General features: G+C 38.0%; 1 non-coding gene across 1 annotated transcript; it reads right to left on the minus strand.

Annotated features, from left to right (window-relative positions):
- Nucleotides 1–6437: 6437 nt before the first annotated feature.
- On the minus strand, nucleotides 6438–6544 carry LOC127124971 (small nucleolar RNA R71). The gene has a single exon (XR_007804441.1). It is a non-coding gene; the product is annotated as a small nucleolar RNA R71 (small nucleolar RNA).
- Between the last annotated feature and the right edge of the window lie 11479 nt (nucleotides 6545–18023).

Here is an 18023-nt window from a genome sequence, read left to right on the forward strand (position 1 = left end):
GTTTAGGACCAAAACACTTGCTAATTTGGCTTGGAATTGAGTTTAGTCATGATCAAATTTCGGGCAATGGTGATTTCTTCAGTTTCAAGTCACCATGTTCAATTCAATGGGGCATCCTACTCAAGAGGCTTTTTGATTCCATTCTTTTTGCAATGTGTTAACATCGTGCCCAAAATTACAATGAGCCAAGAAAGGTTGCATTTGGATGCTTGAGCACAAAGTTATGGTGTGTTGAAGTTGGAATAAAATACTGGTTCCATAACTTAGAAAAATTTGAGTGTTCCATGACCTATAATGTCTGAACGAATTCCATGGTGTTCCAAGCTTAATTTGACCTTGATCCTTGAAGAAAATTTGTAGGCGGAATCTGAAATGACATTGTTCAACAAGAATCAAATCCATATGTTGAAAATTGAAAAAGTTATGACATTTTAAAGTCGGAAAAAGATCACTTTGAAAATAGGTCAAATTTCACTAAGTCCACAAATGACCTATAATGTCTCCAAATGTTTGATGATTCTACAAACATAATTGGATCATGTCATATAAAGAGAAGTTGTAGAGGATGTTGAGAAGAGTCATATGCAAAAAGGGTAACTCAAAAATGTTGAGAATTGAAGGAGTTGTGATCCTTGGAACCTTAACCTCAAAATGTTGAGTTTTAGGTCAAACCCCTTGGAACAAACTTGTGCACTTGGACATAACTTGTATTTCAAATCACATGGGTGATCATATGAACTCATGATAAGGTGTCCTTGATGGCCTCTTGATTAGATTTCTCAAAGCTTGAAGTTGCTTGTTGAAGAAGGCATGGAAATAAACACATGAACCTTCGACTTTCTTGAGAAATATGCCACCAAAGTTTGAGATAATTTTGACTTGAGGATCCCTACCTTGCACAATAAACTTAAGAGAAACAAGGCATATTTTTGGTATTTTGATTAGTGGTTATATAAGCAATGTATCAAGTAAATACAGGTAAAACAAATAGGTGCTTGGTGATCCCTGCAAGAAGCAAACCCAAAGATGAATAGAGGAAAAGCCAATATATGACCCTGCTTGTATGAAAAAGATGCAAATAGGATATGAGTTCTTGGGGTTAAAAATTAGAGTATGACATCCAACCCCTTGATACCTTGAAATGTCTATGGAATTGGCCATGGTGCTTGATTATTAGGAAGAAACTTTCATGGTGTTTAGATCGTGATTGTTGATTCAAGGACCCCGTGTTTTGAGATGTGATGTTGGAAAGCTTATGATACTTTTGATGTTCCAAAATCAAGTAACAAACGTGTTTTCAAAAATCTTTTTATCATGCCAGATGTTTTAATGTATTATTCAGAAATAATTGATATTTTGTAATGAAGTAGAAAAAATTGAAAATAAGGCTCGAAAAACAATGTTATTTATTGAGAAATTTGACCCTTAGAGGCGCGATAAAACATGGAGAAGTAATTCCCATAAGGGGAGTTTACTGAAAAGCTAGAAAAACATAAAAATGGCAATGAAAAAAAATTATGTTCATACAGAATTCAACACATGTTATTATCTCTATGTCTTTATGATCACGACAACTTGCTTATGAAGACGACAATTGAATTGATTGATCCCATCTGAATTCTTGTTGTAGTATAGCTCAAGTATTACAGTCGTATGCGTTTTGGATATCCCTAACTTTTTCTTGGAATGGTCTTTCGAGTCTTAGTCCACCGGGATGATATACCATTTTTTGCCTAAGCCTCACTTTTGGGGTCTTTGACTTATCAGGTTTTATTTTTATACAAGTCCCTAACTTTTTCCTTGATTTCTCTTTTGAGTTTTCAATCCACCGAGATGCCCTAATTTTTTCCTAAGTCGCCCTCTCGGGTTTTCAACTTAGCGGGTATTTAACCTCTTTTTCTAGGCATGGTATTTCTTGACTGCGTCGGAGTTCACAGGTTGTGGTAACTCTGTTCCATCCATTGCTGGGAGGGTTAAGGCTCTGCTAAATAAGACCTTTTTCACAACATATGGCCCTTCGTAGTTTGGGGATAATTTGACGCGGGGATCTTTGTGGATGGGTAAGATTTTCCTGAGCACTAGGTCGCTTTCTTCGAATAAACAAGGATAAACTTTGTTTTTGAATGTTTTCTCCAGACCCCGCTGATATAACTGTCTGTGACAAATCGCAGTCATGCGCTTCTCTTATATGAGGTTCAATTGATCGAATCTTGTTTGTATCCATTCCGCCTCTTCCAATTTAGTCTCCATCAGGACTCTTATTGAAGGAATCTCAACTTTAATACGACGTACCTCTTCAGTGCCGTATACCAAAGAAAAAGGAGTTGCTCATGTCGAAGTGCAAACTGGATATAGTCGTGTAGTGCAAAAGGTAGCATTTGAGGCACCGTCAAATATGAGCTTCCATCTAGATCCTGGTTCAGGACCTTCGTCGGGGCCTGGAGTCTCACAATCCCTTATCACCAAAACATCTTCATCGGGTAATTCAAATTGTATAGTTTGATAATCTTCCATCGGCTGGTGAGCGAGATAATCTGCAAACACACTTCTATTGATGGTCTTTTGTGTGACATATTGGATGCCATACGCGGTCAATAACATCTTCCACCGTGTTATTCTTCCCATTATTGTTGGCTTTTCAAAAATATATTTGATAGGATCCATCCTGGATATTAGCAAGGTATTATGACACACCATGTATTGTCGTAGACATCTAGCAGCCTAGACTAAAGCGCAACAAGTTTTCTCTAAGAGAGAATATCAGGATTCGTAATCGGTGAATTTCTTACTTAAGTAGTAGATTGATTACTCTTTTCTTCCATTTCCCCAATACATATCCCATAGAATCGTCAAGTACTATTAGGTACATTATGAATGGTCTTCCCAGAACTGGTGGTACCAAGATAGGTGGTTCTTGTAAATATTTCTTGATTTTATCGAAAGCCTTCTAACAACCTTCATTCCACTCGATGTCCTGATCTTTCCTGAGCAATTTGAAGATAGGTTCACAAGTGGCTGTGAGATGTGAAATAGACCTAGCAATGTAGTTTAATATTCCCAAGAAATCCCAAACCTCTTTTTCTGTCCTCGGAGTTGGTATATCTTGGATGGCCCTGACTTTGTCAGGATCAACTTCAATTCCTCTCTGGATGACTATGAACCCCAATAAATTCCTTGATCTGACTCCAAAAGTGCACTTTGCAGGATTCATAAGTAACTTGAACTTCCTTAGGCGATCAAATAACTTTTGAAAATTGACTATATGATCTTCTTCTGTATGTGACTTTGCAATCATATCATCAACATAGACCTATATTTACTTGTGAATCATATCGTGGAAGAGAGTCACCATTTCCCTTTGGTACGTCGCCTCCACATTCTTTAATACAAAAGGCGTTACCTTGTAGCATAAGGTGCCCCAGGGAGTGATAAACGTGGTTTTTTCCATGTCGGTGGGAGACATCTTTATCTGATTATAACCGGATAATCCATCCATGAATTAAAAGACCAAAAACTTAGCGGTGTTGTCTACCAGTACATAAATATGGGGCAAAGGTAAAACATATTTAGGACTTTCCCTATTCAGATATTTGTAGTCTACGCACATTGTGACTTTCCCATTTTTCTTCAGGACTGGTATGATATTAGCAACCCATTATGGATACTTGGCAACGGCTAAGAACCCCGCGTCGAACCTTTTTTAGACATCTTCTCTGATCCTAAGAGTATGTCTAGTCTAGTCCTTCTCAATTTCTCTTTGACTAGTGAACACTCTGGTTTAAGTGTTAGCCTGTGTACGACAATATCCGTCTCTAGTCCTGGCATGTCTTGATACGACCAAGCGAACACATCTGCATACTCATGTAAAATTTTGACCAACCCTTCCTTGATCTTATCATCTAAGGCGACGCCAACCTTAACCTCTTTCTTGTTTTCTTAGGTCCCCAGATTGATCACATCCACTGGTTCCTGATGAGGTTTAATTTTCTTGTTTTCTTGTTTCAATAGTCTGATCAATTCTTCAAAAAGCTCACAATCGTCCTCATCGCCTTCTTCTGCTTGGTTAATCGAGAATTCAAAGTTGTAAGGGATTATAGAAGTGTTGTTTTCAATCGATTCATTTATTAATATGCATGAGGAAGGTTTATTTTATTATTATTATTTTCAATGACATGCTCGGAATGAAAGTGTATGGAAGAATTATTGCCATTTTTGGAAAAAGGAGAACTTGAAATAAAAATGATATTGATTTGAAATCAAAAATGCAATTTTATTCATGAATAATATCGTAAAAACAAAGGGAGGCCTGATCACACTTATGTTTATTAGGACTTTATTATCGTTTTGTTTGTATTATGCTCTCTTTTATGTTGTTTTCAGATATTTAGCACTTTCGGACCCTTTTGGAAGAAACGAAGCAAAAAGACCTAAAATTAGGGTTTTTCGGCGAAAATTGTACACATGGCGTTGCACATGACGACCTCTATAGGAGAAGCCATGACTCACCAGCCCTCAACCAGGAGGTAACCACCACGTTCCCATGATCTTTCCCATTTACACACATGGCGGGCGCCATGAAGGGATGGCGGGCGCCACCTTTGGAAATCACGTTCCCACTAAGGAGAAGTTGGAGGGCACCATGGTCTTTCCAAGATGTTGAAATCCTCTATAAATAGTTCGTTCCATTTCATTTTCAAATCATCCAACTTAGTTTACAACACTAAGCCTATATTTATCATTTGTAATAGCGGCAATCCGTCACATCGGGGGGTTATTGCACCTTAGTGAGATTGAGTTGGGTCACATCGAGTTGCTGTCGTCTTTAGCTTCTGGAGTTGGAGGTTTATTTTCCTTGTATCTGATTTAAAGCCCTCCGTTAGGAGCAAGTTCTTATTTACGCATTTATATTGTTTAATTTCTGCCTACGCTTTTACTTTATTTATTTTCCGCACTCGCTTTACTTTATTTATTTTCCGCACTCGCTTTTACTTTATTTATTTTCCGCACTCGCTTTACTTTATTTATTTTCCGCACTCGCTTTACTTTATTTATTTTCCGCACTTGCTTTACTTTATTTACTTTACACACTTTACTCACGCCTCACATTCTAAAATAAACTTTTCATCATGATCAATACCGTTGTGTTTGTTTGTGTTACCATGTCTGGCTAAATCTTTTAAAGGTTAGAATGTAAGGATCACGGTTAAAGAGATGTTTCACATATTGAATATGTAGAAATACTTTAAAGGATGTTTTGATTTTTAACTTGAGTTTTCTAAAAACAAACTTGGTTAGTTTTAACTATTCAAGGAGTGCGAAAGCACCCTGGCTTAGTTAACTAGGAAATTTTTATCACTTTAAGGAAAAACTATTTTTGAAACTATTTTCGGACGCGTTGATAGATTTAAAATCAGGAAACTCATTGGGTAAACTTTGCAAATCAAAATCACTTTTCAACTAAGTTTACGAATCTTATTTCTTAAAAATAAGTTTACTACTTTAGCGTTCTGCGCACCTTTTATAAGTGACAATAAAAGGCCTTAATTTAAGGGTAAACTCGGTTCTGAATACGCGAAAGTGACAGTTCCTGTTAAATGGATTCTTTTCAAGAGTAGAAAATATTGCCTCATAAGTAGTTCTATTTAGACAATCGAAACATCACTTAACTGACGTGAAATACATTTAACGTGTCTTTACCTGCATTTATTATTTACCGTTATTTTGCAAACCCAATATCTCTTCTATACCGCCTTAGATAAACACCGTAACAATATAAATCGATAGATTGACGATTTGGTCTCTGTGGGATCGATATTCTTTTATATTACTTTGACGCGATTCGTGCAATTGCGAATTCACACGAGCAAGTTTTTGGCGTCGTTGCCGGGGACCAACTTCGTCAAATTTCGTACCCTGTTGTTACACCGTCTAGACTAAGGCATTATTAGCCGGTAAATGCGAAGAACCCGTAGTACCGGAAATTTAGTATATCCTTTAGCGGAACCCGAACATTACACTCGTACATGCCTCTTACTCATCCGAATTAAGGAAGATATGGTCGAGAATCGCGACCGAAGACCTCTTAAGGAATTCGCCCAACCCTCTGACAAGGAACCTAGTTCGAGTATAGTAAACCCCCTTATTCCTTCTAACAATTTCGAACTAAAACCGTCTTTGTTACAATTAGTGCAACAGAACCAATACGCGAGTCTCGCTACAGAGAACCCGAATCAACATTTAAAAGTTTTTATCCAACTAGCCGACACCTTTAAATCTAACGGCGCTTCACCCGATGCGATCCATTTGAGATTATTACCTTTCTCCCTCAGGGATAGAGCACGTTCATGGTTAGATTCACTTCCAGCTAACTCAATAACTACTTGGGAAGACCTTAGGAGAGTATTCCTTGCTAGATATTTCCCCCTAGTAAGACTGTTGTTCTTCAAAATCAAATAACTAGATTTAATCAAAACCAAGGAGAATCACTTTTTGAAGCTTGGGAGAGATATAAAGAGCTATTAAGAGTCTGCCCACACCATGGCCTAGAACAATGGTTGATCGTTCATACCTTCTACAATGGACTCCATTATAACACCAAGATGAGCATCGACGTTGCCGCTGGTGACGCGTTGATGAACAAACCTTATCCTGAAGCTTGTGACCTAATAAAGGATATGGCCCAAAACCATTACCAATGGGGAACTAAACGAGCATCAATAGAGAAAAAGGAGACCCAAGGTGGAATACATGAGGTAAGCTCTCTAGACATGATGCAGGCAAAAATGGATGATTTAGCCTTTAAGATCGAACATATGTCTACAAACACTAACACCGCAGCGGTAGTCCACACATAGTGCGAACTTTGTGGATCTAAAGGACACGAATCGGCAGAGTGTAACCTTTTGAACGACCTGAACACCGACCAAGTGAATTACCCCCAAGGTAACCCATTTTCAAACACTTACAACCCTGGATGGAAGAATCATCCGAATTTTTCCTATAAAAACCAGAACCTTGTCCAAAATCATGCACCTCATAGACCACAAGGTTATCAAACCCACAAACCAAATCAACCTATGCAAGATGTGCCTTAGAAGTCTAACCTTGAGAAGATCATAGAAAGCTTTATATCGGGCCAGACTCAGCAAAATAAAGAATTCCTAAACCAGAACATTCACGTAAACAAACTGATAACACAATTAGGAACCAAGGTTGATCAGATAATCACTCACAATAAGATGCTTGAAACCCAGATCTCACAGGTAGCACAAAACCAAGCCCCACAAATTACACCTGGAGGACAATTCCCTAGACAACCTTAACCAAACCCTCGAGGTCAAGCTAACGTTATCTCGTTACGAAGTGGGACCGCTTACGAAAGGCCTCATAACCCAACAATGAGCGAGTCCAAAACTTCTAAAGAAAATGTACCTACCAACTAAGAAGAGGAACCGGTAGAACCCGAGAAATAAACCATCCCAGAAGGAGAAGCCAAGGATAAAACTTACAAACCACCACCCCCGTACAAACCACCAATCCCATATCCACAAAGACTTAAACAAACCAAAGTCAACAACCAATACCAAAAAATTATAAAAGTGATAGAGAAGCTTCATGTAGAGATTCCTTTTACCGAAGCTATCACCCAAATTCCGTCTTACGCCAAATTTCTCAAAGACATCTTAACCAACAAGCGTAGGCTTGATGATCCAAAACCCTTGGAATGCAAGTTTATTTCCGAGGATAAACTTGCTAAGAATGAGAAAGACCCTGGTAGTTTTTCTATACCTTGCATTTTAGGGAGTCATGTGATCGATAAAGCTTTCCTAGACTTAGGTGCTAGTGTGAGTTTAATGCCCTTAGCTGTATGTAAAAGGTTAAACTTAGGAGAATTGCAACCAACTAAGATGTCCCTCCAATTAGCCGATACGTCTGTTAAGTATCCTGTAGGAATTTTAGAAGACATCCCAGTTAGGATCGTCAACTTTATATCCCAATAGACTTTGTGGTCATGGATATCAAAGAAGACGAAGATATCCATATCCTTTTAGGTAGACCATTCTTATCAACAATCAGAGCTATAATAGATGTTAAAAGAGGAAAATTAACCTTCGAAGTAGGGGACGAAAAGATCGAGTTCATTCTTTCAAAATTCCTGATGGCACCAATTCTAGGAGACGCATGTTATGCGATCGATATCATAGATGAGTGCATAAGAGAATTTGATCAAGGAGAACCTAAGATCTAACCATTTTCAAACCCGAATGAAAAGGATGATGACCTAGAGGAAACGAAACCTCACGAATGTTTGGATCTTACTCCAGACCTTTCACCAAATTCTCAAAAACCAGCCCAAGAACCTAAGGAACTACCCAAGAACCTAATATATGAGTTTTTGGATGAAGAAATAAACCGCCCAGTAATAGTTAGTGCCACCTTAAACCAAGATGATACGAATAGACTCTTGAATGTTTTAAGAAGATACCCCTCTGCATTAGGGTACAACATCTTTGATTTAAAAGGTATTAGCCCATCCATGTGTATGCACAGGATCTCGCTAGAGGAGGATTCAAAACCTTCCAGAGAACATCAGAGACGAATCAACCCGGTAATGAGCGAGGTAGCAAAGAAGGAAGTCCTTAAACTACTGGAAGCTGGTATAATCTATCAGATTTCTGATAGTAAGTGGGTAAGTCATGTACATGTGGTACCCAAGAAGGGAGGCATCACAGTCGTGCAGAACGAGAAGGGCGAGCATGTCGCTAAACGCATAGAAGGCGGATGACGTATGTGCATAGATTATAGGAAGCTCAATAAGGCAACTAGGAAATACCATTTCCCCCTTCCATTCATAGATCAAATGCTTGAGCGTCTTGCCAGACACTCTTACTTTTGTTATTTGGATGGATATTCTGGATTTTTCCAAATACCCATTCACCCCGAGGATCAAGAGAAAACAACCTTTACCTGTCCTTACGGAACGTTTGCTTACAGACGAATGCCGTTTGGACTCTGTAATGTGCCAGCTACTTTCCAACATTGTATGATGTCAATCTTCGCAGATTAGCTCAACAGAATTATGGAAGTATTTATGGACGATTTCTCGGTGTGTGGGTTAGACTTTGAAGATTGCCTCATTAACCTTGAGAAAATCCTAGAGAGATGCGTAGAAGTTAACCTTGTGTTAAATTGGGAGAAGTGTCACTTTATGGTTAAAGAAGGCATAGTGTTAGGACATATAATATCTGAAAGGGGCATTGAGGTTGATAAAGCAAAGATAGAAGTTATAGAAAACCTTAACCCTCCTAAGACAGTTAGAGAAGTCCGTAGTTTCCTTGGACACGTCGGTTTCTACTGATGCTTCATCAAAGACTTCTCTAAAATAACAAAATCCTTGACCGGCCTTCTGATGAAAGACATTGAATTCATTTTCGATGAAAAATTCATCGAGGCCTTTAACTGTTTAAAACAAGCATTAATTTTAGCACCCATTCTATAAACTTCGGATTGGACTAAACCCTTCGAAATAATGTGTGATGCTAGCGATTTCGCTATAGGAGCTGTTTTAGGGCAAAGAAAAGATAAGAAACTACACTTAATATATTACGCTAGTAGAACCCTAGATGCCGCTCAATTAAATTATACAACAACAGAGAAGGAACTCCTAGCTGTAGTTTTCGTAATCGATAAATTTAGGTCTTATCTTGTATGATCTAAAATTATAGTCTATACAGACCATGCAGTTATCCGTTACCTTTTGAGCAAAAAGGATGCAAAACCTAGATTATTCAGGTGGATCCTTTTTCCACAAGAATTCGACTTAGATATTAGAGACAAAAAAGGAACAAAAAACGTAGTTGCTGACCATCTTTCCAGACTAGAGCATTTGAAGCCAAATCATTTACCTATAAATGATGACTTCACCTATGACAGACTAATAGCTAAGATAGATACCACTCCCTTTGAACCTGATAGAGACAACTTTGGGACGATTTCAAAAATTAGCAGAGTACCATGGTACGCTGATTTTGTGAACTATCTAGCCGCTGATATCATACCACCTGACCTCAACTATCAACAGAAGAAGAAGTTCTTTAAAGATATAAGACACTTCTATTGGGACTAACCACTCCTTTTCAAAAGAGGAACTGATAACATATTTCGACGTTGCGTCCCGGAAGAAGAAGTCAGAAACATCATAGAGCATTGTCACTCTTCACCCCATGGTGGAAATTCAAGCACATCCAAGACATACGCTAAGATCCTTCAAGCTGGTCTTTATTGGCCAACATTATAGCGTGATGTCCATACTTATATTGTCCAATGTGACCGGTGCCAGCGCGTTGGAAACATCTCAAGACGTGGCGAAATTCCTTTGAAGAACATCCAAGAAGTAGAACTATTTGACGTTTGGGGTATTTATTTCATGGAACATTTTCCATCTTCATTGGGAAACAAGTACATTTTGGTAGCCTTTGACTATGTGTCCAAGTGGATAGAAGTTATAGCCACACCCACCAACGACACAAGAGTAGTCATCAAGATGTTCACGAATAATATCTTTCCCAGATTTGGAGTTCCACGACTTGTCATAAGTGATGGTGGATCACATTTTATATCCAGGATATTTGATAAACTCTTGAGGAAATATGAAGTGAAACACAAAGTAGCAACACCATATCATCCCCAGACTAATGGTCAAGTGGAATTATCTAACAGAGATATTAAGCAGATCTTGGAGAAAACTGTATCAATATCTAGAAAAGATTGGTCTGAAAAGCTAACAGAAGCATTGTGGGCTTACGAACTGCTTACAAAACCCCTATTGGAACTACATCGTACCAGTTGGTCTACGGGAAGTCATGCCACTTACCTTTTGAACTCAAGCACAAGGCATATAGGGCTATCAAGACCCTAAATTTGGATTACCTAGCATCTGGCAAGAAGCGAATCCTTGATATCCACAAATTGGAGGAACTCCGCCAGAACGCTTACGAGAATGTCGTTATATACAAAGAAAGAACCAAAGCTTGGCACGACAAAAGGATTGTGAAAAAGGAATTTAATATAGGCGACTTTGTTCTCCTCTTCAATTCGAGATTACGACTTTTTCCAGGTAAGCTGCAATCGAGATGGACAGTCCCCTTTGAGGTTTCCAAAATCTTAAAATCAGGAGCAGTTGAAATCTGGAACAATTCTTGTAATCTGTTTGTGGTAAATGGACAAAGACTGAAGCAATACCAAGGAGGTGACATCCCCACAGAATGTCATGTCCAAGCTATGATCGACCCTCCAGTTCCTACCTCTAACATATAAAGTTTGAATCGTCAAGCTAATGACGTTAAACAAGCGCTGCATGGGAGGCAACCCATGATTTCTTTTTCTTTACTTTTACTATTTTCAATTTATATTTTTATTTGTTTTATATATATGTATATCTATGTGGAGACTAACAGTTATGATATTTGTGATTTCAGGTGTCCTCTGTTTCTAATCTAACTTTTCAGGAATGGAGAATATCGACATTATGCCAGTAATCTTTCGTGACCCAGTTCAAGAGCAGTGCTACGCCATGCTTTCCCAGCGTCCAATGCTGCTCACTAGATATCCCGACTCGAGCTGCATTGAGGCATTAGGCATTGAGCCTGGTGTCAGGCATTTGTGCAATCAGTTGCAGTGGGATGAATATACTGATGTTATGCATGTGACTTACAGGAACCTGACTTTGGAGTTCCTGAGCTTGTTGACCTACGAGCCCTATGTTGGTCATGCCAGTGATGGAGGATACATTAATTTCAGGTTGTTTGGGGGCAGAATACACCTTCAACCACAAGAATTTCGGTGACTTGCTTGGATTTCAGACTGCCTATGATGCTTCATCTGAGCTCCCCATGAGCTATTTTCTTAGCCGAGACGTCGAGAAGTTTTGGAGTGACATTACGTGTGGAGGTAGTCTTGACCCTTCCACCCAAATCTCCAACAAGATTCACAACCCTGCTTTCAGATACTTCTAGATGATCATTGCCCACACCTTCCTGGGGAAGAGTGAGCCTGATATGCATATGAGTACTGAAGAGATCTTCTTCATGTACTGTACCACTCAGTCACGCCCAGTAGATTGTGGAGCTTTCCTGATCGAGAGTATATATCTTAATGCTCGCTCTGCCGTGAGCCCTATACCTGTTGGAAGCACAGTGACTCATATAGCCTCAGCCCTGGGACTCGATAGAAGACTATCAAACCTGACGTCTTATTGCAGCTACACCTTGATGGATATTGATTTCTGTCTGGACCGTGGCCTCATGAGGAGATCTTCTTTCCAACCGGATCAATACAGGATATTAATCGAGGGTGAGACTATTCACTACTTCACTTTACCTGACCTTCACGTGACTTGTGTTATTGATCAGGAAAACTGGGTCTACACCATAGAAGGGCAGGGAGAGACAGTAGACGAGCCGAAAATCGCACCTATCAGAATCAAAGTTCGCACCAACAATCCAAATCTCCAGACTCCAAGCGTGCAATCTGAATTGGTTAAGCTTTGCATGGAGATAGCCCAGCTTCGCCAGGAGCTTACTGACGTTGCTATGTGTTGGTGTAAGCCCTAGAGTCCAATACTTTTGGTACTTGTATCGAATTATTTATTAATTAATAAAAGGCTTTTTCTTTATTATGTTTGATTAATAAAGTCCCTAGAATAGCTAGTCCGTTTAATGTATCAAGTATGACTTAATCATGAGATCACATTAAACATAAGGACACTATTCTTAAAGTATCCGTAGTCGAGCTTTATTGTGAAGTGGGATAACATTAAAGCATTAAGACTATTATGTTTGTAGACTGATGATCACATCTCATGGATCATGGATAAAGAGTTATCAAGTCTTAAACATAGGTATGAATATTAAGAGTAATATTTATACCGGATTGACCCGTTATGAGAATACTATATAGAAAGTTATGCAAAGTGTCATAAGTTATTCTCATGGTGATAATGGTGTATACCACCCTTTGACCTGAAACCACTATGGATCCTAGATATAGATTCGAGTGTTTTATTGTTGATCCAACGTTGTCCGTAACTGGATAACCATAAAGACAGTTGATGGGTACTCCACGAAGCATGTTGAGGAACATGAGTGACCTAGATGGAATTTGCCCATCCTGCGTAACAGGATAAATGTCTATGGGCCCAATATTGAACTGGACAAGGATGAAACGGTCTATACCTTGTGTTCAATATAGACATAAGGGCAAAGGGGTAATTATACACATAATCATTATCATAGAAGGACTTGTCAGATGACATGACATTTTCGTGACTTGGGTAGCAGTGATGTGTTGCTAGATACCGCTCACTGTTTATCATGCTAAAAGCGTGATTTAATATAATTGCCAATGTCACGAAAACCTACAGGGTCACACACAAAGGACGGATTGATGAGAGATAGAGTAACTAAGGAACATCGTAAGGTACGATGTACTTAAATAGAATACGAAATATGGCAAGGTACCAAATACTTAAGTGATTTTGGCATATTATAAGATATGGGCCAAAATACACTTAAGTGGGCTTTTTAGCTTGAAGCCCACACAAGTGGCTCTATAAATAGAACCCTTGGGTAGAAGCATTGTCACTCAGACTCAAGTGAAGACTTGGAATTTCGTTTCCCTCTCTCTCTCACTCAAAGCCTTCATTTGTACCAGCTAGCACTGAGATTGAAGGAACCCGTTCGTGTGGACTGAGTAGAGACGTTGTCATCGTTCAACGTTCGTGATCGCTCCGTGGATTTGTATCCAAGGTTTTGATCGTTACAAGAGATCTGCACCAAAGGTTTGAATCGCCATAAGAGGTAACGATTCTATCACTGATCATGCCCATTCGTAAGGATCACTAAATGGAGAAATTTTTAAATTCTGCTGCGCCTTGGATGGCAATTCTCCATCACTTTGCAGGTCGGAGTATCAGTTACCTCGCATGACACCGAGACTGATATACTGAATGATGAGATCGCCGACCTCCGACGCCAGATCGCAGAGCTTCGAGGATACGAAGTTAAGGAGACTCCACCATACCTTGAGCATTGATGCCATCATGAACCGAGAAATACCGTTTGAATTTCCCTATTTTCCCGTTATTTATTATTCATGCTTATTTTTATTTTTTTCTTTGACATTATGCTTGCTTTATTTTTCCTAAGATCTCTGGACTCGTGAATTATTATTGACTCTTCATATATATATATATATATATATATATATATATATATATATATATATATATATATATATATATATATATATATATATATATATATATATATATATATATATATATATATATATATATATATATATATATATATATATATATATATATATATATATATATATATATATATATATATATATATATATATATATATATATATATATATATATATATATATATATATGCATTATTATTATTATTATGTTTTTATGTCCATTTTGTTTTATTTTACTTTACTGTTTTATTTTATTTTGTTTTATTTGTATTTTGTTTTATCAAGCTTAAATCAAAAAAACAACATTCAAAGAAAACCTATGTGCACCCCCCCCCCCTTTTACGCCGTGTTTTTGACTCGTATTTCACATGTTTATTAGGACTTAATATCATTTTATTTGTATTATGCTCTCTTTTATGTTGTTTTCAGATATTTAGCAGTTTCGGACCCTTTTTGAAGAAACGAAGCAAAAAGACCTAAAATTAGGGTTTTTCGGCGAAAATTTTACACATGGCGGCCGCTATAGGAGAAGCCATGACTCACCAGCCCTCAACCAGGAGGTAACCGCCACGTTCCCATGATCTTTCCCATTTACACACATGGCGGACGCCACCTTTGGAAATCACGTTCCCACTAAGGAGAAGTTGGAGGGCATCATGGTCTATGCAAGCTGCTGAAATCCTCTATAAATAGTTCGTTCCATTTCATTTTCAAATCATCCAACTTAGTTTACAACACTAAGCGTATATTTATCATTTGTAATAGCGGTAATCCATCACATCGGGGGGTTATCGCGCCTTAGTGAGATTGAGTTGGGTCACTTCGAGTTGCTGTCGTCTTTAGCTTCGGGAGTCGGAGGTTTATTTTCCTGGTATCAGATTTAAAGCCCTCCGTTAGGAGCAGGTTTTTATTTACGCCTTTATATTATTTACTTTCTGTCTACGCTTTTACTTTATTTATTTTTCGCACTCGCTTTACTTTATTTATTTTTCGCACTCGCTTTTACTTTTTTTATTTTCCGCACTCGCTTTACTTTATTTATTTTCCGCACTTGCTTTACTTTATTTATTTTCCGCACTCTCTTTACTTTATTTACTTTTGGCACTTTACTCACGCCTCACATTCTAAAACAAACTTTTCATCATGATCAATACCGTTGTGTTTGTTTGTGTTACCATGTCTGGCTAAATCTTTTAAAGGCTAGAATGTAAGGATCGCGGTTAAAGAGATGTTTCACATATTGAATCTGTAGAAATACTTTAAATGATGTTTTGATTTTTAACTTGAGTTTTCTAAAAACAAACTTGGTTAGTTTTAACTATTCAAGGAGTGCGAAAGCACCCTGGCTTAGTTAACTAGGGATTTTTATCACTTTAAGGAAAAACTATTTTTGAAACTGTTTTCGGACGCGTTGATAGATTTAAAATCAGGAAACTCCTTGGGTAAACTTTCCAAATCAAAATCACTTTTCAACTAAGTTTACGAATCTTATTTCTTAAAAATAATTTTATTACTTTAGCGTTCTGCGCGCCTTTTATAAGTGACAATAAAAGGCCTTAATTTAAGGGTAAACTCGGTTCTGAATACGCAAAAGCGACAGTTCCTGTTAAATGGATTCTTTTCAAGAGTAGAAAGTATTGCCTCATAAGTAGTTCTGTTTAGACAATTGAAACATCACTTAACTGACGTGAAATACATTCAACCTGTCTTTACCTGCATTTATTATTTACCGTTATTTTGCAAACCCAATATCTCTTTTATCCCGCCTTAGATAAACACCGTAACGATAGAAATCGATAGATTGACGATTTGGTCTCTGTGGGATCGATATTCATTTATATTACTTTGACGCGATTCGTGCACTTGCGAATTCACACGAGCAAGTTTTTGGCGTCGTTCCCCTTCTGTGATAGATTTTGTAATTACATACGATTTGGATCCATGTACAAGTTATATTTGTATTTCCTAAGGAAGGCATTAGCTAGATCCTCCCAAGTCTTGATGTGTCCTCTTTCCAACTGCATGTACCAGTCTAGGGATGCTCCACGTAGACTGTCTTGGAAGTTATGCATAATTAGTTTCTCATTTTTTGCGTAGGCAACCATCTTTCTGACAAAAATCCTAAGATGATTCTTAGGAAAACTGACACCCTTGTATTTATGAAATTTAGGAGTTTTAAACTTTGGATATTCTGCAGTAAAAGAAATAACCTTACGGTCAAGAAAGTCTTGGACCTTGAATTTAAGAACCAAGAACCTCTCGGTAGTATGCCCCGACGAACCAGCATGAAAATCACATCTAACATTTGCATCATATCCATGAGGAGGAGGTGTTGGTGAAGGTGCAAGAGGTCTAGTCTCCACCAACCCTCTTTGTAGTAATTATGGGAGGATCTGAGTATACATCGCGGGTATAGGGTCAAAGTCTTTCCTAGGCCTTTATTGATCCATTCTGGGATACCCATTCTATTGTTGATTCTGTAGAGGCGGTGCCCAAGGCTATTGATCTTGAGGCTTGAAGTACGCCGATTGTGGATACTGATTAGGATTTACCGTAGCCACATAGGTATTGTAAGGCACCTGGGAATACCTGTAAGACCCCAATTTTGTCCCTAAGATCCCTCATGGCATCATATCATATCATATCATTGCCTCAAGGATCATTGTGCACCTTTGCCTCCTTCCCTGTGGGTGGGTTATTTTTTTGAGTGTTTTTCTTGATCACCAAGCATGTTTAGCATTTGTATATCATTTCTTTTCATTTTTTTACTAACCAAAAGTACAAAAATATTGTCATCTAACCTTGTTACTTGCAGATGAAGCTACATTAGGTCAAACCAGTCAAAGGCAAGTCATTGAGCCAATAGATGGTGGCCATTCTGAAGAATTTGGGCACCATGATCATTAATCAAGAGTTCATGTGAGTTATGGCATCATTTTGAATCAAGATCACAAGTGGTAGAGGCTTGAATTTCATCTGAGCATAGCTAGGTCAGCTGAAACCCTAGAAAAGTCAACACAAGTCAACTGTGCATTCAATCATGGATTTGAAGGTGGGAGATGGTTAGAGAGGCCTCATTCATGTCCATACAAGTCTAATTTGACATTTCAAACATCAACATGGAAGAATTTGAGGTCAGATGAAAACTTGCCTAAAATAGTAAGTGACTTGTAATTTCAAACTGCCAAAAATGGAAAGGTCTTCTCCTCAACTCTACATCATCAAGAAAGCTTCAACTCAAATTTTGTCCAACATTAAAGTTGAAGATCTTGCTATCACCTTTCCAAAACGTGCAAGAACATCCATTTCTCATTTGTGGTTGGCAAGTTATGATCCAATCATTGTCAATGGAATTTGAACTTCAAGAAGGCATAACTTTTGAACCAAATGGCCAAATCATGTGGTTCTTTTTGGAGTATTTCTCTCTTGATCTCTACTATCATAATCATGCATCACATTCCATCAATTCTCATCACAAAAATATTGCATTTTTTACTTGAATTTAATTTGAATTTTGGAGGGAAAGTGCTAGTTTGAAAATTATGCATTGCATTCATCTTTTACCAATTACACTTGCTTCCAAATAACATTTGAAACTCATTCAAAGTGAAATTCGAGCACTGTAGCATGCCATGCACATGTGAGGGTATTTTGGCCAAATTGCATAAACCATTCCATTTCACTAATCCTTTTGCATTAGCCTAATCATGATTAAGGAGCTTCATTAGCAGAGGGTATATATTCATAATCCTA

The sequence above is a fragment of the Lathyrus oleraceus genome, chromosome 2 (assembly GCF_024323335.1).
Source record: "Lathyrus oleraceus cultivar Zhongwan6 chromosome 2, CAAS_Psat_ZW6_1.0, whole genome shotgun sequence".
Lineage (NCBI taxonomy): Eukaryota > Viridiplantae > Streptophyta > Magnoliopsida > Fabales > Fabaceae > Lathyrus > Lathyrus oleraceus.